The following is a 21,869-nucleotide window of genomic DNA, read 5'->3' as shown; positions in this document are numbered from 1 at the left end:
ATTGCAATCCTTGTGCTGTCAGAATTACATTCGATTCTAACTCCATATTCTGAGACATATTCTGAGGGACCTATTATACACTCGTCTTCGCCTCTCTCATTCCACACGGATATGGTCTTGAATGCTTCCACGCAGGGAGTGGCGAGGGGCCAACAACGTGTGCAAGGTCGAAACAGCAAGCAAGAAGCTGAATCGTCGGATCGACAATCGAGTTGAAGAGCTCAAGGGCCAAGTGGTCAGGAACGACCACGTTGATCGACATGCTGATAGTATGTACCACAAAGACAATGTGCACCTTAGTGCAAGAAGAACACAGACCATCTTCATAGAGGATAGACTATCATTTAGTCTATGAAATCTTATATTACACAATATGCTTCTTGACTTTAAAAATAAAATCAAAATTTCCCATGCTCAGGGTCCAGAGGAGAGAGAGGTCAGCTCGTCTGATCAGGGTACAGCAGAGAGCTGATTTATTTGCAAGCTGCACTATACTAACACCACGGGAGTTATCTCCCTTTATGCGTGGTGCCCGCCTCGTCCATCCACAACTTGGCCTTTTCTTCCCAAAAATTTAACTTCTGTTGTCATTCTCAGTCATTCAGTGTATATTTCAACAGTCGTTTACGTCACACCAGTGATCTACCGACTATACAGATTTAATATATTCCTATCAAAGTCACAGATCTCTCAATAATAACGCAATTGTATCAGTCCAGCTGACCCCCTGAATGTGAGATGTAACGTTGGAAGTGGGAATTAATCACGTCATAGAACTTAAAGTGTAATACTGAGAGGTGTTCAGTCTTGATAATAACATGTGACATATAAAATACTAAACGAGCTCCCGTGTAATACCAATTTTATGAAACGAGTAAATAGTTCTGGTATTTGACGAGCGAAAGCGAAAGCTGATGTAGCTAGGGTGAGCATTTTGTTCCATTTTTATTCTTAACAAAACGGTCCTTAGCAATTAATGCACTCCCTCAAATGACAGAATATGGCAGAATGTGCACTTGTCGTGAGATGGTACCAGCTGTTATTGTTACTGTTTGTTTAAAAATCCCATATCAATAACCTTGATATTTTAGTTGTTAACAAAATCTTTTGAATTATGCTTGAAAACCGGTTTAAAGATCTTTACGTTTGCGTTCACATTGTAAGGAGTTTATATATAATTATGAATCAATGTTAGTTTCAGCGTTAGTTTGTTTTTATGTTATCATATTAGTATTTGTTCCTGTATGTTTAAAACTAAGAGGGACAGTTCTTAAAAGGAGATATTGAATCATTATTCATCCTTCAATGTAGGTTATTAATTTATTCCACGATATGTACTGTGGCCACGAGGCAATGTAGATGTAATTACTCTAAAAGGCTGTATATTAGTTATATTATATATTAGCTCTAAGCCGAGTCTTGCCTCATGATCATCAGGGAGTTTGACTTCAGCAATGGTAGCATTTGTCCTTTGTATGATGAATGCATTCTCTCGTTCAAGGAACAGAATTGCTGCTAGCCTGAGGGATGTTCAATGGTATGTCGTTTCATGAGTGATTAGGCGGAGCTTAGTGTAGCGAGTCACGGATGCAAGGAAATCTTGGTAATAATTTATTATTGTGTTCTGCTAAATGTATATTTTGGGTATGTATATATTATAATTATTTTACCTTTATAATAAAAAACCTTTATCTTAGTGGTATCTGTTTAAAGTTCTGGGTGGATTATTTATAATGTCAATTGGTGCGGTGGGGTAGCCAAGTGGATAACGCCAAGTATCCAAGTGGAACGGTTCAAATTCCCACATGGGTTCATTGTGTAATAAAAGATCGACGAAACCATTTTCATAATCATAAAAATCCTTGCTGAAATGAGAATCCACTGTACGATAAGCATGTGTTTATGAATGACAATCCCTTAGTATACTACCTTTATTAAATGTATCTCAGTGGTGTCTGTTTGAAGTTCAGGTTGGATTATTTATAATCTTTATCAAAATGAGAATCCGCTGTACGACAAGCATGAATTACAATCAAGTAATGATGATATCAGCTGTTCGCGAAAAGGTGGTCGTATTCTACCCCACCGGTGGTAATCGTCACAAACACAAGCAAAGGCAAGTCAATCGTGGAAACATCATGGAAACATGTGGCACAAGCTAAAAGAGGGAATTGCATCCTTTTATGTCAGCACTGCGTCAAATTTGGAAATGTCATGCGCATGTATACCATAAAACGTTTTGATAACTTTACTAAGGCCATCAAATGTTACCCTGATCAAACAACTGTTGTATGTTAAAAGTGTGGATTATAGGCAAAAATTGAGCTGCGGGACTAATCCATAAAATAATTAAGGGAAAGTTGACTATTGGAAAGCTGAAGTCATCCCTTTTGTCATACAGCCTTGTGGATATTTGTTTGGTCAATCTGAATATTTATGCAAATATGAAAAGAGGGAGGCTGTTTCACTAGACTTTTTTATTTCTTGTTTGGAATTTGCTGTGTTTGACTATTATTGAACTAGATGAGATTATCGATTCACCTGAAGCTTAGTTAAACGTCTTCCCTTGTTTGATGTTGCCAGTTCGAGCAGAAATTCCGATTCATATGCATTAAGAAACCGATCAGCAAGGAGGGGAACACAACTGGTGCCCATGGGAATGCCTACCTTTTGCCTAAACGTCCTGTCCACAAATATCACATTGACAGAATTCAGATATTTGTTTTCATGTTTGACAAATTGTCCTGGACCTTTGAAAATTGACATGTAACTATACACAATCGTGAACACTGTGAATATGGTGAAAGTCATTCCCTGATTGCATCATTGATTACGGTTAATCTTTGAGACAAGGATTCGTCGGTACATTTGATGGAACCAGAATATACCTCTCTTTGAACGGATGTTTATTGAGCTCTGATATCCAGTACAAAAGAGGAATGGGCATTTCTTCGGGTATTGGAGTCTAGCCCATATTTAATCTAGGTATTTTTGTTAGTTTCCAATGATTGCTTAGATTAGCTATAATCGCCGGCAGCTGAATGGACGGTGTAAATCCTGCTTGGGTCCCCACAGTCCCTGGTATGGTTGCCTAACTTTGGTTGCTAGCTCGTTTTTATCATGTTTTGTTATGTATAGTGATATCGTTTTATGTTTCAATACTATTCTAAATAAGCTGTGCCACTCTAGTTATTTTACGACAGTGGTTTTAGAAATTCAAAACAAATTTTGTATTGATGTCTATATTGTTGTAGTCACGATATCGATGGAAGACTGCTGATGTGACTATAAATCAATACTCACTCACTCGAAGCTATCACGACAGTAATCGCCATTATATATCTTGAAACATTATATTTTTAGGTTTTGGGGTGCATTTTACTCTTTAACAATATCTGTAATACAGGCCTGTGGCCTAATGATGTGAGTGAGTGAGTGAATTTGGTTTTACACCGCTTTTAGCAATATTCGGGGGATGGGATGGCCCAGTCGTCTAAGCCGCCGCGATTCGCTGTGCAGAGGCGCGTCCCTTGGGCGAACCAGAAACCTATGATTGTGGGTTCGAATCCCGGTTCGCCCCGATTATGTTTCTAGGTTTGTTAGCACCGTGCTCGTGGGTTTCACCAAAATGGTAAACGTCTGAGACCTACACCACTTCGGGCTTTCCTCCAACATTAAGCTGGCATACCGCGATATAACTGTAATACTGTTAAAACAAACTCACTTACTCACTATAGCAATATTCCAACAATATCACTGCGGTGGACACCAGAAATGGACTTCAAACATTGTACCCATGTCGAACATCGAACATCGAGGCACTCGTGAAGAGCAACCTCCCCGTGGTGAGTGCTGGGTAACGCTAATAGCTCTTCCCCCGTGTGGAACCGGGGCAGAATATTTCCACAGCACCCCATTGCTGGTCGTAAAAGGCGACCGAATTGGGCAACCTGTTTGCCGTGGGTTGCGTCCCTGTGTCGGCGGAGGACGGGAGTCTGGTGCTTGAGGGCACTGGATCCAGGAATAGCGTTCCTTTGCCCAACACGCCACTTCGACCCTTACTTCGCCCAGACGGGTGGTAAGATGGGCCCGGTCTTATCAATCGGCTGGTCATGCCAAGCCTTGAGCACCTTACATTTTGCTCACTGCTCTCACTATTTGGCTTGGAAATGTATAACTATAATTGAATTGTTTCAGTTTATGACCTAAATGTTATATATGAATTTATATGAATATTGATTTTTGTACTACTTGATATTTTCAAAATTTGCCTAGATGCCAGTGCCATAAGGTGGTGGCTCATGGGCCAATCCGGTGGATTTATTGATCTTTGATTACTACTTCTGCTTGAGTACACCCTCCTGGTATCCTTGGTGCCGTCTGTTGGAGATCCACAGACGTGTTGCATCGTCCACGTAGACACTCTATGGTGGGTGGGGAGCCAGGAGGGCGAATCAAATTTAATACTACCATGGCACCCCCACTCAAAAAACGCTCTCACGAATCTGATGATTCTGGAGATGAAGATTCTCCTCACCCTCTCAACAATCCTGCTTGGTCTCGTTTTCTCGTAATATCTGCGCCAAATGGAGATCCACTGATACTGAACCCATTTGCTATATCAAAGGGTATCTAAGGTTTTTTTTAGTAAAAAAGTTACGATCTGGCTCGCTACTTATCCATTGCAAAAAACAAATCCAGTCACAAATTCTCCTTTCCACCAAATCACTAGCTACTGTTCCTGTTCAGGTTACCCCTCACAGGACATTGAATTGTAGTAGAGGAATCGTCCGTGATATCGGACGATGCCTTTGCGATATGACTGAAACCGAAATTGTCCAAAGTTATACCCCCAAGGAGTTACAGCTGTAAAACGTTTTACAGCAAAAAGAAATAACGAAAGCACAAAAACAAACACATATATGTTTACTTTTTGTCTTCCAATGCGTCCAGACTCTCTCAAAGCTGGTTATTGTATCTTAAGGGTGGATACTTTTATCCCTAACCCCTTGAGGTGATACACTTGCCAAAAGTATGGCCATGGCTCGAAATCTTGCCATGAATCAGCCGCATGTCATAGATGTGCTGGAGCACGTGAAGACAGTAATCTCTGTGACAAACCACCTCGCTGTGTGAACTGTTCTGGTAACAACCCCTCTTCTTCAAAAGAATGCCCTACTTGAAAACTACAGTACAAAATATCAAAGATCAAACATATACGGAACATATTTTTTTTTTGCAAAAAAGTTTGTTCTAGCTCAGGAACAAGCAGGTCCGACATATTCTACTACTGTTTCTGCTTCTCTTCAGGTTTCCAAGCCTAAACATGTTTCATGTAAATCCATAGCATGCCAGACTGATTACACGTGGGCTAAAACCTCTGGTCCATCGTTATTATCTACAGCAATTCAGGTGAGACAATTACAAGAGAACTCTAGCTGTCAAACGTCACAGGTATTCATCGAATCCACGACATCATATGATAAGGATGCAGCTCTTACTCAGGACCGGACATCAAAAAAAGTTTCTGAACAGTCAGAAACAACCGTCAAACAAATTTCAAAAACCAAATCCAAATCCAAAACCGAACAATCTAACCAGTATCAATGTGTCAGAGCCCCAAAAGGGACAGAAAACAAGATCTAGCTATTTAATAAGTTTGGATCCCTTGAGGACATGGATGTGTCCGACGTGAGCCATCACAGGGCACATAGCTTGTCGCCCTCAAGGAAGGTGAGGGGTAGGTCCCCAGTCAATCCCCCTAAAAGATAGTTTCTCCAACAAATAGTGGAATTGTAGAGGATTAAAGACTAATTTTAATGAATTACATCTATTAGTCCAAGATCTTAATCCGTCAGCATTCTGCTTACAAGAAACATATTTAAAGCAGACAGAGAATTTTAATTTACGTCAGTTCAGTGCTTATCATTCGTTTTCTCCTCCAGGCGATAGGGCCACTGGAGGATCTTCAATCACTGTGCGACAGAATGTTATCCACAGTCCTGTTGTACTAAATACTAATCTGCAAGCTGTTGCAGTGCTACTTACTTTACACGTTGCACTTACATTGTGTTCTTTGTATATTCCGCCGTCTCTCCTACAGTCTGATCTTTAAAATCTTTACGATCAACTACCTAAGCCATATTTAATCATGGGTGATTTAAATGGCCACGATCCTCTTTGGGCTGGTACAAACACTAATACTAAAGGTAAAGCACTTGAGGATTTTATAACCAGTAATGATCTATGTACCTTTAATGATGTTACACACACTTATCTGCATCCCGCAACCGGGACTTACTCTTCTTTGGATTTGTCCCTTACTGACTCTAATCTACTTAACGATTTCGATTGGTCCGTCCACAATGATCTTTGTGGAAGTGACCATTTCCAATCCGACTGATGTTCCACCTCCTACAAGATGGAATTTTACAAAGGCAAACTGGTCTTTGTTTCAAACACTGCTTAAATAAAATAAAACCTGATTGTTTCACTGATGTTACTGACCCTATTAAGGAGTTTTCTGACGTTTTAAATAGAATTGCTGACGAATGTATACCTAAATCCTCAACAATTCCACATATACGTAAACCATAGTTTATCACCGAATGTAAACAACCTAGAAAAGCGGGGGGAAAAGCAGAGTAATATTTTCGACGCACCCTTCTGTCCACAATTCAAATAAATTTAAAATGTTAAATGCTAAAGCTCGTCGAGCATTTAAACAAAATTAACATCAATCATGGCAAAGCTACATCTCGAAAATAAATTCCCGTACACCAATATCTAAGGTTTGGAATATGGTGCAAAGGATAAAGGGTAAAGGAACAAAATCTGGTGTTCACCATCTTAAGGAGTGTGATACACTATTTACCAATAAATGTGACATAGCAAACAGATTAGGAGAAACTCTTGCTAAACATTCTTCCTCATCAAATTATACACCAAAATTTCAAAAATGTAAAGACCAACAAGAAAAAAAGACAATTAATTTTAATTCTGATAATGGTGAGAATTATAATGAATTTTTCTCCATCCATGAGCTGCATACCGCCATGGGGCAAGTTCATGATACAGCCACCGGTGCTGATAATATTCATTATCAGTTACTCAAACATTTACCCGAGTCATGCTGAGAAATATTATTAAATATTTTCGATCATATCTGGACAACTGGGAATTTCCCTTTATCATGGCGAAATGCTGTTGTAATACCTATACCAAAACCTGGCCGGGATCATACCGATCCTTCTAATTATAGGCCGATATCGCTTACCAGCTGTGTATGCAAGACCATGGAAAGAATTGTAGATAACCGACTTATATGGTATTTAGAAACTAATAATCTTTTAACAAATATTCAATGTGCTTTTAGAAAAAATAGAAGTACAGTTGACCATTTGGTTAGACTGGAAACATTTGTGAAAAAAACTTTAATTAATAAACACCATGCGGTATCAATATGTTTCGATTTAGAAAAAGCGTATGATACCACCTGGAAACATGCAATTTTAAAAGATCTTTATGATATGGGTTTGAGAGGGCGTTTGCCTCATTTTGTAGATCAGTTTTTAACAGAAATTTCCAGGTTCGTGTGGGATCCACCATGTCTGATTTTTATGATCAAGATCAAGGTGTCCCACAAGGTAGCATATTATCAGTAACGTTGTTTAGCATAAAAATTAATAGTTTAGCTAAGGTTTTAAATGACTCTGTTGACGGGTCTTTGTTTGTTGACGATTTTAATGTATCATGTCGAGGTAAAAATATGCACACGATCGAGAGACAATTGCAACTTTGTCTGAATAAAATCAATGTTTGGGCAGAGCAGAACGGCTTTAAGTTTACTAAATCTAAAACTAATTGTATCCATATCTGTCGAAAATATAAACCGCATAAGGACCCAGATTTACATCTAGCTGGAACTCCAATTAAAGTTGTAAAAGAAGCTAAATTTTTAGGAATATTTTTTTATCATCACCTTACTTTCTTACCGCATATTAAATATTTGAAAGCTAAATGTCTGAAGGCACTAGATTTACTGAAGGTCATTTCTAATTCCAAGTGGGGAGGAGATCAAACGACCCTCCCTCACTTATATAGATCACTTGTCCGTTCTAAGCTCGATTATGGCTCCATCACCTTTGGTGGAGCCTGTAAAAGCAACCTTAAATTACTCGATCCAATACATCACCAGGGTCTGAGGCTTTGCCTTGGATCTTGAAAATCCGAACTTCTCCAATTGACAGTCTATATGTTGAGGCCGATGAGCCATCCCTGAAACAACGCCGTATCAAACTATCTCTACAGTACATCACAAAATTTATTCTAATCAGTCTAACCCTGCATACTATTGTGTATTTAATCCTCTTTATGAGGATCTGTACAGTAAGAAGTCCTCTCTTATTCCGCCTCTCGGAATAAGAATTAAACCTTTTATAAATGCTGCAAATATTGATCTCGAAAATATAGCTCCTTTTCGCCAGCTTTCGTCTCCTCCTTGGCAGTTGGTAAAGCCACAGGTTGATCTTACCTTATCTAAAGGTTACCAAGCCATGTTGGAATTGTTGGTAATACAATGGCTGATGCTGCTGCAAAAGCAGCACTCAACAAATGTGTGACATCACTTCTTATACCATACAGTGATTATAAACCTGTCATTAGGTCTTACATCAGAAATCTAATGCAGAAGAAGTGGGTATAAATAAATTACATGCAATAAAAGCAAATATCGGTTATACCTACTTGGGTTGTCAGTCCAGATTTGAAGAGGTCATTTTAAGACGATGTCGTATTGGCCATTTACGTTACACTCATGAATATATTTTAAAAGGTGAGGATCCTCCATTCTACATCCCTTGTGATGAAAGAATCACGGTCAAGCATGTCCTGTTTGACTGTATTGATTTTTCTATCACAAGGGATAACTATTTCAAAGTTTCATCACTCAAGGATCTTTTTAATCACGTAAGTAGTCATTTAATCATATTTTTTTTTAAAAGAAATAGAATTATTCAATAAATTTTGATGATATGTTTTGTAATTAATAAATATTTCCGAATTGGTAGAAAGAAACATGTTAACTGAGATTGTTAGTGGCTGTACCCTTGATAGGGGTTAAAGTAGTGTAAAATAATTGTCCCCCAGAAAGGGTACGTCAGACCACGTCATTAGAAGTAAAAAATTTCCACCACAATTTTAATTGTAGAATTTGTGTTCGTTTAATCTGGCTAAATTTGTGAATAATAGCCAACAGCTGAGTGGGTGATGTAAATCCGGCTGGGGTCCATGCAGGTAGCAAAAGTACTGTAAGTCCCCATGGACGCTAGCATGGTGATCTACCTTCGGTTGCTGGTGATCTCTAGCCCATTTTTGTATTGTGTTGTTCACGGATACTTATGACTTTTATATATTCTCAACTAATTTTAATTAATGTACTTCTCGTCACGATATAGCTGAAATACTGCCGATGTGACGTTAAATCTTAACGCACTCACTCACTCGAACATCGAACCGCTTTAACCACTAGGGTACCCTACTGCCCCTCTAATTATTGTAAAACAGGAAATTAATGCGAGCAGAATATTAATGCGAAAAATGCGAGTGACGGAAGGTCGCATTAATTTTATGCGCATTAATTTTTCAAATAACAAAATACTTGAATTTGAACTGTACTGGGGCAGTACGGAATTACCCATTACAAACGTCGTACATTATTAACGTTTCTTTGTCAAGAATATGTTTGATATGGTGACGGGTTGTTAATGTGTAAACTGTTATTTATATTGTGAAATAATACACTTTTCGAGATACAAAGGGTACAATGTGAAAAATGTGTTTAGCACTTACACACTTGAAACGGGCCAGTATCCCCGAACTTAACACAAGCTCTTATATAAACACGTTTAAATTTCAATAAACATTGAGGACAAAGTATACTTGTGAATAATTCCACGAACTGAATGAAAGTGTGATCCTTGTATCAACGTAATATCACCGGCACACCTGTAGCTGACTCGGCGTTTAAACCTGGAAACCAAGAGTGCGATCTGTTATCAAGAAAGGCTCGCCAGATGTTTCATTGTATTGTAAATTAACACCTATGCAGCCTGCGCTGCCCGATTTTACACATAAAACCTACATAATTCGTTCTCGTTCTGTCATGAATATCTTGCAAGTCTTTCTGAAAGGCTGAAACTCGTGAGTTTGTGTTTATTTTCATTATGGTATTTATACAAATGCCAAAATGTGTTATTGGTTCAATCCGTGGAATATATTGAGCAAGTTTATGGATTGTTAGTAATAGTATTGGTCTCAATCGGTTTAATCAGCTGCCTTATATGTCTTGTTGATGTGTTGGTTTAGCCATCTTATGTAATTAACTGCCACACAGTTGCATAGTTAACGAACTTACATATTCGTTCATTGTTTCTTGATCAGTTATTGGGTCCATCTACTTTAAATTGTCTCTCGTTGATAACAGTACGCTGTTAATAATAAAACTGTGAACATTATCTATAATTTCCTTATTTACATGTATTGACACCTTAGTCGCAGGAGCTCTGCTCCGTGACAAACGGCCCGTGAAGATCTGGGGTAGAATAGGTCTCCAGCAACCCCTTCTTGCTGTAAAAGGCGGCTATGCTTGTCGTAAAAGGCGACTAACGGGATCGGGGGGTCAGGCTCGCTGGCTTGGTTGAAACATGTCATCAGTCCCAATTGCGTGGATGGATGCTCATAATATTTTTACTTTGTATTAATTTGCACTCTCCGCCGTTAACGCTAATCGCAACACAATCCAACATTAACTGAAGCAATACCAAAGACAGCGTGTTTGGTTCATCTATGAGAAGACAAATCACTTAAATATAAATGCCTTTTAGTTTATTAACTACTGTGGGATATATTAAACATCTTTCACAAATGTACCACTGTATACTGATAAATATATGTATCTCATGTATAGGTATACGCGTGTATATGTACAAGTTTATGTGTATGTAAGTATATGTGTTTGGGTGTAATACTGTGTAGAAATATATATATATATCATCACAAACAAATTAAAGGCACAGCAATGGGGACAAAATGGCCCCTACTTAAGCAAACCCTTGTACTTGGTTATTTGGAGACACTGTACTAAAAAAATGAAGAAAGATTCGGCATTAAATTTGGATAGGGATTTCAAGATAAATGGAAAAGATGTTTAGATGATTGTTTTGTTCTGTGGAATCGGAATGAAAACGATCTACAGTGTCTGATAAATATTTTACAGACACTCCATCCAAGTTTAATCTTTACTTTAGAGATGAGCGATAACGATCTATCGTTTCTAGATGTAATGGTTACAATTTCAAACAATAAGAATGAAACAGATGTATATTACAAACCGACCGATTCCAAGCAATACCTCAATTACAATTCCTGTCACCCCCGTCATACTAAAGACAGTGTTCCGTACTCATTAGTACGTAGAATCTGCGCGACAGTATCAAATTCAGATAGTGATATCAGATTCAGATCAAATATCAATATAGACTCGATGAACTGAGGGAGTCACTATTAGAAAGAAACTACCTTAGAAAAATAGTGGAAGACGCAATAAACAAGGCTAAATCACAAAACCGTTGTGATCTTTTAAAACCGAAAGATAAACCTAACGAGAGTATTCTCCCTTTTGTTACAACCAAACCAAACCAAACCAAAATTAAATGGCCTGAAATAACTGAATTATTTTATACAATTACAATTTATCATCCAAAACTGGCTCCCACAGGAGATATCGCTTGGATTAAATCAAGCGATATCTACACTGTAGATATCGCTGCAATGACATTACATCACAGTGCAAACCATGTCACAATCAAATGACATCACTAATGGCTCTGCTACTGAAAATGTTAGCAGTACTTTTTACACTGAAGACACTGCTAATTACTGTCTACAAATTGAAAAATTTGGAAGAATGATGTTGGATGATAAATAAAATCTCACCCTGGTGTCTTTTGATATCAAATATATCAACGCTCGTTGATAAAAGGGGCAAAGCCTCGGAATTTTTCCACTTTTATCAACTCGTGTTGATATATTTGATATCAAAAGACACTCGGGTGAGATTCTCTATGTATTGTACATATTTTACTGCCACTTCAATACTTTATTTCTGTATTATATGTGTCGTACGCCTGCCCTATCGTCTTACGCCTGTCTTATTATGACGTCACAAAGTTAGATTGTACTATATCTATATTTTATCTATATATATATATATAGAGTGTATATATATAGAGTGTATATATATATATATATATATATATTGAGAGAGAGAGAGAGGGTGTATATATATATATATATATAGATATATAGATATATATAGATATATAGATATATATTCATAATTCACATATTACAATTACAATGTAACAAAATGTATGTAGGAGAAGGCCTCGAAGTGTGTCACTTGTGCCTAATGCATTTGATTTTCCGCAAAAAAATATGCTTAAATCAATACAAATCCTAGTCAGTCGAGATATATCCCCTCACAAATGAATGTCGCAGATGTTCTCAGCAGAGGTGTGCATTTGGAGAGCCGGAACTGTAATTCTGATTTCTACTGTAAATGATTGACCAAAATAATATGTTGACTTCAGTAACTGTGATAAACTTAGTAGCTACCAAGTTATCTAAAACATTTTAAGTACAGCTTTGTCGTTTAGAACCTTCTTGGATAACTCTCGACTTCTTGGCAGCAGAGTTAAGATATTTCGAGGACCGGATACTTATGTTCGAGTTCAGGTTGCCAAATCTTTGCTTATGAGGCATGTTACGAACAGTATCAGAGAACAAGTCATTATCACTCACAGTGAAGCTATGATACCAGATGGTTAAGGACATTAGTAAATCTATATTTCTTGTACTTAACCTCCTATTTGTATCAGTTAATAGGCATGCTTCTTTGATCAAGAGAAGATATGTTGTGGAGAGGTATTAAACTCGCATTGATTTGGGTTCATGGTACATTAACACTTCATAAAAACACACAATGCATTTGGAAAACACTTCCAATAGATTGTTGCATTCGCTGCACGTGCAGGAACTATATTCTGACACGTGATACTTACAATCATCGAGTGTTCTTGTTCGAATAGCTTTTCATTCCTGCATCCAAAGTTATATGTTTCTGGCCTGTTTCGTGAACTTCATTCAAGATAATCACGTTAAGTTCCATAAAATATTATTATAGAAAGGCAGGTCTAGTTCCTAACTATTTGTATTTATTCATATAGAGTTAGAAGGACAAGGGCAGATACTTGCTCATCGTCTTTCACTGCGTAACACAGATTGGTTTCGATCCCTGGGGATCCCAAGCTGCCTAAGAGTTGCTGGAAAGTTAACAGTCACATTACTTTTATCTGAACGGGCGCCATTCGCTGCTGGGTGAACACAGGCATATTTCGGTAAAAGTCACTTGTCCAAACACGTAGTGGTTTCAGAAAGAAAACCCAAAAGCATCTCCACTTATTAGAAACATTTTATATACAGATTAATGGTTGTGTTTTTTTAATTTTAGATACAACCATGGCTTCATTTAACCAGAGGTTTCTCCTTGTTTCTTTTCTTGGGACATTAACCACTTTGTATTGGTGGTGCGGTTACAGGTGAGCTGGGCTTCATTTCTTTCTGTCACAGAACACGATGGACATAATACAACAGGCAGTTTAGAAAGTACCATCGTTTCAAAGGACCTTTTAGGCCTACTATTTGTTCCAGGTTACACTCATGGCTGAAATAAGCATATCACAAAAATATTCGGTAATTCCCGTGTCTCTGAAATGAGAGTGCAAATGGCCGGAGGGATGGCTGCTACCAGTAGCGTGGGACATGTCCTTTTCCGCCTGTACTTGCTGTCATCACTGATTTTCAGTAATCCGTTCATTTAAGTTTCATTGCTGGGTTTCCTTAAGTGCCTAGTGGACTCTTTTTTCGGCAGATTATAGAAACATTTTGAATTGATATGTAACAAGTGTTTACTGATGGAATAATCTAGTCGAACATTATCCAGAATGACGTGGATGTTGCTAATCATTAGTTCTTAACTATTCTCAAGTCTATATCACGAACATTGCATTTAAACCTAAAACCGGATTGTCACGTCTCAGTTGATTCAAAGCACGTGGTTGTAAATCTTATGACGTGTTTCTTGCACGTAATAGCTCAGAGCTATCATTATGTTTATTGCTATGAATATGCCACTTTGAAGAGACCCATTGTTTTAATTATGTTTGGGTCATTTTTAAATTTGAGTATTCCTTGGCACAGATTTCAAAACATGTCAAATGGACTGATGGCTATATCTGCTTTGAAACCTTATTTGAACAAAAGCACCTTAAGATGGAAAAGTTTCATAAACGATTCAAGTTGGCATGCTTCTGGAAAACTCTCAAGTTTGGCATTAATTGATGTCAAACATCTGTATAAGCTGGAGGAAACTGTCAAAGTGAAAATCGTCCTGTTTGACCAAAAGAAAAGACCTAAATCTCGTGGAGGTGATATGGTAGTAGTCTGGATGAAAGACACAAAGAATGGCGCTGCTTCCGCCGGAATTGTAAAGGATCGTGACAACGGGACGTATACAGGTATTCTGCGCACCTTGTGGACCGGAACAGCAGCAATAAAGGCAGCTGTTATTACATCCAAGGAACGAATGGACTTTACATATGACATTTTACGCAAAGGATACCAGGGGAAGTCAATTAATTGTATATTTAGGTCAACTAGGGCAGTTGAGACTACAAATGGATACATGGACATTAACAATATGAAAACAGACAATCTTTGCAATTTCACCAGTCAGTACCATGGTGTTCCATTCTATTGTGGCAAACCTAAAGGAGAGGGGTTGCAATGCGTGGACTGGACACAAGTGTCTTGCAGAGTGAAGAAAATGACTCTTAGCTCAAACGAGCAATGGTTTTACGAGTAAGTATTTACTCTTTCAGAATATGTTGATGCCTTTTTTATTGTGAAACGTAGATAAGTCAGTTTCTGTTTGAACAGGAAACATACAAGTTGTGTACGGTATTATTCTATATGTGTTGAAATGTTATACAACAAATGTCAATAATAAGGAGAAAACTCGACGGTTATATGAGAATGCTCATTGTTTTATCTTGTGCAGTGTTTGAACATGTATTTCAACATCTATTCTGTCCACTCAACATACTCTTTACCTCTGGATGAGACCCCTTATACAAAATGTATGCACTTATTATTACTCAGTTTATGAACATTTAGTTTTAACTGTTTAAGATGGAATGACAGCTGCTTTAATTAAAGAAACTCAAAGAGCGAATACTTACATCTTTTGATCACAACGAATACTGGATAGCGTTGAACACACATGGCTTTAGCATGTGGGGATATATGGAAATGAAGATTTCATGCACTCAAAAACTAAAGGAAGAGAATTTATATGTCAACTTCTTTATTATGAGGGACACAACGTTTCAGGGTATACACTTCCTGGTCATGGTTCATGTCAGATGAATGTAAATAATAATGTAACTGTAGTTATGGAAGATAATCCAGTAATTAAACACTTACAGAACAATACTTATCTTTATTGCCAATTATACAATGTATGCTACTTCTCATGTCACTTTCAATACATTGCTATTTGTATATGTACCATGTTTGGGAGGGGCATTCAGATAAGCAAATTTTGCTTGTTTGCTAATCCCTCCACTTTATGGAAATAAATATGTTTATATCACCAAAATCTAAAGGAAGAGAATTTATGGATGTCAACTTCTTTCTTATGAGGGACGCAACGTTTCAGAGTATGCACTTACTCCTGGTCACTGGTCATGGCAGGGTTGTGTCTCCTGATGTCGATGGCTTAGGTTATACATTGGAAAAACCCTCACATCCCTCAACACCAAACATAAAGAACACCTGTCGACAAACTAGATCTGAAATCCGCATTTCCGAACACATCCTCATGAACCAAGGCCATAACATCATGAGGGAAGCCGCCAAAGTCATGCCTACCAACAACAACAAATGGTGACAAAGAAACCTACAAGAAGCCATTGACATCAGGAGACACCAGTCAGCCATTAACCGTGACCATGGATTTATTTCTTTGATATTTGTCGGTGCTAATTAACTAACTGGCTTCTATTTGTCCATTGTCGTTTCCATTCTATTACCTATCAGTGCTTATTACCCCCGGCATCGCATTTGTCCATAGTCCATTGCCTATTACCAATCAGTGATAAGTTAATTGTTGACTTCACTTTGTCCATTGCTAAACACCTCTCGGCGCCAATTATCTGTTGGCTCCCCTTGTTAAGTATCCCCCTTTCTTGTCTTATTATTTTTCTTGTTCTTACAGGTACATATTTTGTTCTCTGCCTCATGGCATTTATTCAACTGAGTAAGGAGAAAATATATACCCTGAAACGTTGTGTCACTCGTAATAAAGAAGTTGACATCCATAAAATCTCTTCCTTAAGTGTATCACTTCTAAATGCCTTTCAAAGACTTGACTCAATACATTGACAATAACATTTCTTCTTTTCAGATCTTTGGCCCCAGAAAAACTTCCTGACGTTATCAATATAACCATTGGTCATGGTATGTGTGAACATAGTGGATATTCCATGCTTCCAGTGAAATATCATGTTTCTCTCGTCGAGTGACGGGGGCAAAGGAGATAGTTTCACGAATGGCGTAGCCACGAGTGAATCTATCTCCTTTTCCCATGTCACGAGATGAGAGAAACATGATATTTCACGAGACACATGGGCTATCCTATTTATGATATACTTGTTGTGTCGTTGTCTACCGGAAAATTAAATTATTTCATTACAAATGTAAAACCTTGAAACGTAAATTCTCGCTACCTTATACACAGGGACGGTTCACCACCCCTTGTATTTGCGATTTAAAAAGTAGTTTCGTGTTTGGAAAAGCTTAAAAAAATATAAACAAAAGTACAGTGTATCCAAAAAATTAGTCTCGCTCAAATTCTTTATCATACATTTAGATATGAGTATATACAAAATCAACTTTAACAAAAAATATTCTCGAAAACTTGGAGACTGCTGTTGGAAGCGAAAGAATACATACTGGTCAAGTAACAAAAGTGGCGCTTTGTGAAATGAAAAGTCTCGATTGGCGAGTTAAAATGAGAAATTTACAGTTTAAAACGGAACATGTTTTAGATATTTATTTAAAAAACGGCGAAAAGTGATATTAACTCCAAAAATGACCATTTCCATTATTTTGTCATTTCTTTGTCAATGTGGAACTAACGTAAAAAGGACGTCAACAGTTTGTGTACCTACTTGACATGTACGCTGAAGAGAGACAATTTAAGGGGAGGTAACTCTTGTAAGAGAATAGTTCAATCAAAGTGTTATGTTCACTTGAAATATCAAGTGTCATGTTCACTGCAATGAAAATATCTCTTTTCTCAACTTCTGAAAACTCACAAAGTGAGTATAAAATAAATGAATAAATATGTACACCAGTTGAATGGTACACATGATGTATATACCTTTGCAAACAAAATAATTATCACACAGTCTTTGTCAAAATAAACTTTCACCTTCCAATTTTGACGCATCAGTGACAAAAATGATTCCCAATGCAATTTTCTATTTTGACATCTACCATATGTTCCCGTTTCTTTTCAGGTGAACAGTTGACTTGCTTTTGCATGTGTTTGTAACGGGTGCCACTGGTGGGTCAGGATACGCTAACCTTTTTGCGAACCCCTGATATCATCACGATTTGATAGTGATTCATACTTGTTCATGATGTAGTCGGAATCGTATAATCGACGCTGTTTTCGCAGAGATTTCTGGAAAGCATTTTTTCGCTTTTATTTATTTCAATCGATGCTATCATGTGTTTATCAGTTTCAAATTATATGTCAGTATCACCTTTTAACAAAGAAGTATTAATGGTTGTCGTTTTATTGTTCTTACAGTGGAAGGTGATACCGTATCTGCATCTCGGCCATGTTACCTGCAGGACCCTCGGGACACCTGGCGTGCCACCCCTCCTGTTGGGTTTTCTTATCAACACACATGGCGCCCTCTATCGTGTTTTAGCAACATCACAACTTCAAATAGCTACCATCATTGCCTAGCGAACAGAACATTGAGACTGTATGGTGACTCCACTGCAAGACAGTGGTTTTCATATTTGTTCCAAAAGCTTAACCTCACCTTCAGAGCAAAGCCATCGGAGATTCTAAATAATGTTGAACTGATGTCCCAGAAATGGTATGAATACACTGCTGCATTCAACATCAGATACAACTATACTGTGTCTTGGTCACCACATGGTATACCCATGTTTCAGGATGGATCTAACCGGGAGGTAAAGCCACCAGTGTTTGTTCAATTAGAGGAAATACCATCGCAATGTACAGATATCATTCTCATTCACTTATATCTGCATTTCCAATTTTTTCCCTTACATGTTTATCGATCTCGAGTGAAGCGAACTAGACAGGCGATAGAAGAATTACTGATACGATCTCCGGATGTAACAATTGCTATCAAAGGACCACATATGGTTTCAGGTAAGCCCCAAACCACTCAGTTCGGGATGTGGGGTCCTGTGTATGAGAACATTCTCAAACAAGAGTTTGTTGATCTCAACAACCGGGTGGTTTACCTCGACTTCTGGGATATGACAGTTGCTCTAGAATCTACAGCTAATCACCCAAGTTCGCAGATAGTGAAAACGATGCTGGATATGTTCTTCGGATACGTTTGTAAAACTGAGCTGATTTGAAAGACTGAGTTGAGAAAAAAGTTTCGTTTGATCTTTTTGAAAATAAACTTGTTCCAGAAGAAACTATAAATTTAAGCAAAATAATCGCTGGAGATGCTAGATGGTATGAAGACATGTTGTGTTCTGATAAAAAAGAAATATTGTTTTGTTCAGCATTTCCTTTCGACCAACAAATGATATGTTTTAAAACAGTGACCAAATAAATACCAGCATATATTAGAAAGATTTGAATCTGGTAAATGTAGGTTGTTGTTATGCCTACGTGTGACATATATTAGTACCGACCTGTGTTTATTAAGTCATCTTTCACAATTTAGCGTTCTTCAGTCCAGTGACTTGATAAAAAATGACTTCCTCTCTGAGTATAGAGCAGCTGTTTTTACCCTAAAAGTTCAATCACTACAGGAATATTGATGAACGGATGCGTGCTGTTCATATGGAGGTTGCCCCACCGGAAGCCGCAATTTCACGTAAACGGGTGAAGGAATGTCAGTGTGGGAGAGATGGAAGAGCGTTTGGAACTTGGCGCCAGCTCCAGTCGATCCACCCCCAGCATCCCAAAAGAAAACATTGATCACATCCACAACTTGGTGTTAACAATAGGCGGATTACACACCATGTGTTATCGTTACCACAGGCTTCTCGTATGAACAAGAACATCTACAGATGTCAAACGTTTGTGTCCGATGGGTTCCTTGGATGCTGTCGGATGACATGAAGCATATGCCTTGTTAACTAGATATAATCACAAACGGAAGCCATTCTAAGCTAGTGACTGTTGATGAGACCTGGATCAATCACTATGATCCGTCCTGAGATCAAACAAGAATTCATGGAGAGGAAACACAACGTGTCTCTCCAAACCAAGAAGCAACTAGATCAACTAAGAATGTTATGGGCATCTTCGTGAGATTTTGCCATCCCAGGTGGTACTGCTTTATAAAATTTGGGGGTCTGGCTCATGGACTAATAATAGTTAAGTTCTATATATGCTAGCCTCAAAACGTTTTGACACTCTCTTGAATACTGTCTCTAACAAATATCCCAGGCCAATCTGAGGATGCAGGGGCACGGGTGACCCAGTCGTCTAAGGCGCCGCGATTCAATGTGCAGAGTTGCGTCCCTTGGCCCCGCCAGAAAACTATGATTGTGGGTTCGAATCCCGGTTCACCCTGATTATGTTTCTAGGTTTTTCAACACCATACCTGTGCGTGTGGGTTTCACCGAAGTGGTAAACGTCTGAGACCTAGGCTTTCCTGGGCTTTCCTCCCACATTAAGCTAAGTTAAACTCAAGTCACTCATTCACTGAGGATGTTACATGGTCAGTCTATTAAAAGAGAAAGACACTCCTCGGAGGCACCATATCGTTTACAGAGAAGATTAACTGTATCAAACGTCCTTTAAAAAGACGCCCGTGTATCCACCATGTCCAATTCTTGTTTCCACACCTTCTGATTACTCCCTGGCTGCTTATGTAGCACTGACTTCAGTCCATTGATGTATCTGTGTAAGTATCACTGTCCTGCCAAGATTGTCTAAGACTCCCAACATTACCCTACCCAATAATAAAGATGTATGTGATTGGGATAGTAAACACTGAATACATCAACTTATTCATGTGACAATGTGTCAACATTATTAAAATGTCCCCCAAAATGTAATTATTCAATAAATAAATGGAAACACCCCCGTGATTAAGTACAATCCACAAATTATAAACAAGGTGGGGTAACTGAGCACAAATTAAAACAAATTGGTGGTATTGGTGATATGAGAGCCTGTATACATGGTTGGATATTCCAAAGCAATAGGGGGGGAATGGTATTGAGGATATTTTTTCATAACATTATTCCTTTTTGTTTCAGTTAATTACAAAATGCGCCAAATATTTCGACCTTTTCTTTGAAATTGGATTCGCAATAACAGATCAGCAGCCGCATGTGCTTCCTTTTAGTATATATAATATACAAGGAATATATATATTATTAACTTTTTCATATCATATATATATTATATTTAAATACGAAAACAGAACTTTCTCTTTATCATAGTTTGTCATTTTAAATTAATATTAACATAAGTTTTGATAAATTCGTTTTCTTGCCAGGAGTTATATCATTATACATCATTTCATATATCAATTTCTAGTGCTTTCATAAATACCCCTGCATATCCTGAAGATCATCTCGTGAATAAAGACACAATTGAGTCAGTCCAGCTGAAGCCCTGGTGGTGAAATTTAACCTTTGAAGTGAGAATTAATCACGTCATAGAACTTTTAAGGGTAATACTGAGAGGTGTTAAGTGTTTTGATAAACAACAAGTGACAAATGATTTCACAATGTTTCATGACATGTATATCCACATGTATATAACATATGTATGGTCACCACGTTTAAGATTAATACGAGGAATGAGGTTTGTCATGTCTTACAATGGTGTACAAATTTGAAAAATAAAGGTTTTGACATAATCGAACTTGGTTCTGTTTTGCAAAAAAATCAAGGAAATCCTTTGCCATGGTATTATTTCCACTTACTCAAATGCCGTGAACACTGTGAATATGGGGAAAGTCATTCCCTCATTGCATCATTGATTACGTTAATCTTTGAGACAAGGATTCGTCTGTTCATTTGATGGAACCAGCATATACCTCTCTTTGAACGGCTGTTTATTGAGCTCTGATATCCAGTACAAAAAAGAGGAATGGGCATTTCTTCGGGTATTGGAGTCTAGCCCATATCTAATCTAGGTATTTTTGTTAGTTTTAAATGATAGCTAAGGTTAGCTATAATCGCCGGCGGCTGAAGTGATGGTGTATATCTTGCTGGGGTTCCCACAGTCCCTAGTATGGTTGCCTAACTCTAGCTAGTTTTTATCATGTTTTGCTATGTATAGTGATATCGTTTTATGGTTTTAAATAAGCTGTGACACTTAAATTATTTTACAGTCCTTTGCTGACATTTTTTTAGAAACATATTCCGTGTTGATGTCAAAATTGTTGTAGTCACGATATGGTTGAACTTGGCAAGAGTACTACAGTGTTAATAAATTT

At 37.8% G+C, this 21,869-nt stretch overlaps 1 pseudogene; it reads left to right on the top strand.

Moving 5' to 3' along the window:
- The first annotated feature begins 121 nt into the window (after positions 1-121).
- On the top strand, positions 122-18,813 carry LOC139455113 (NXPE family member 4-like; annotated as a pseudogene).
- The last annotated feature ends 3,056 nt before the right edge of the window (positions 18,814-21,869 follow it).

The sequence above is a fragment of the Haliotis cracherodii genome, unplaced genomic scaffold (assembly GCF_022045235.1).
Source record: "Haliotis cracherodii isolate W230 unplaced genomic scaffold, xgHalCrac1.p SCAF_11, whole genome shotgun sequence".
NCBI lineage: Eukaryota > Metazoa > Mollusca > Gastropoda > Lepetellida > Haliotidae > Haliotis > Haliotis cracherodii.
Note: the sequence above shows the minus strand (reverse complement) of the source record. Positions and strands in the feature narration are given on the sequence as shown.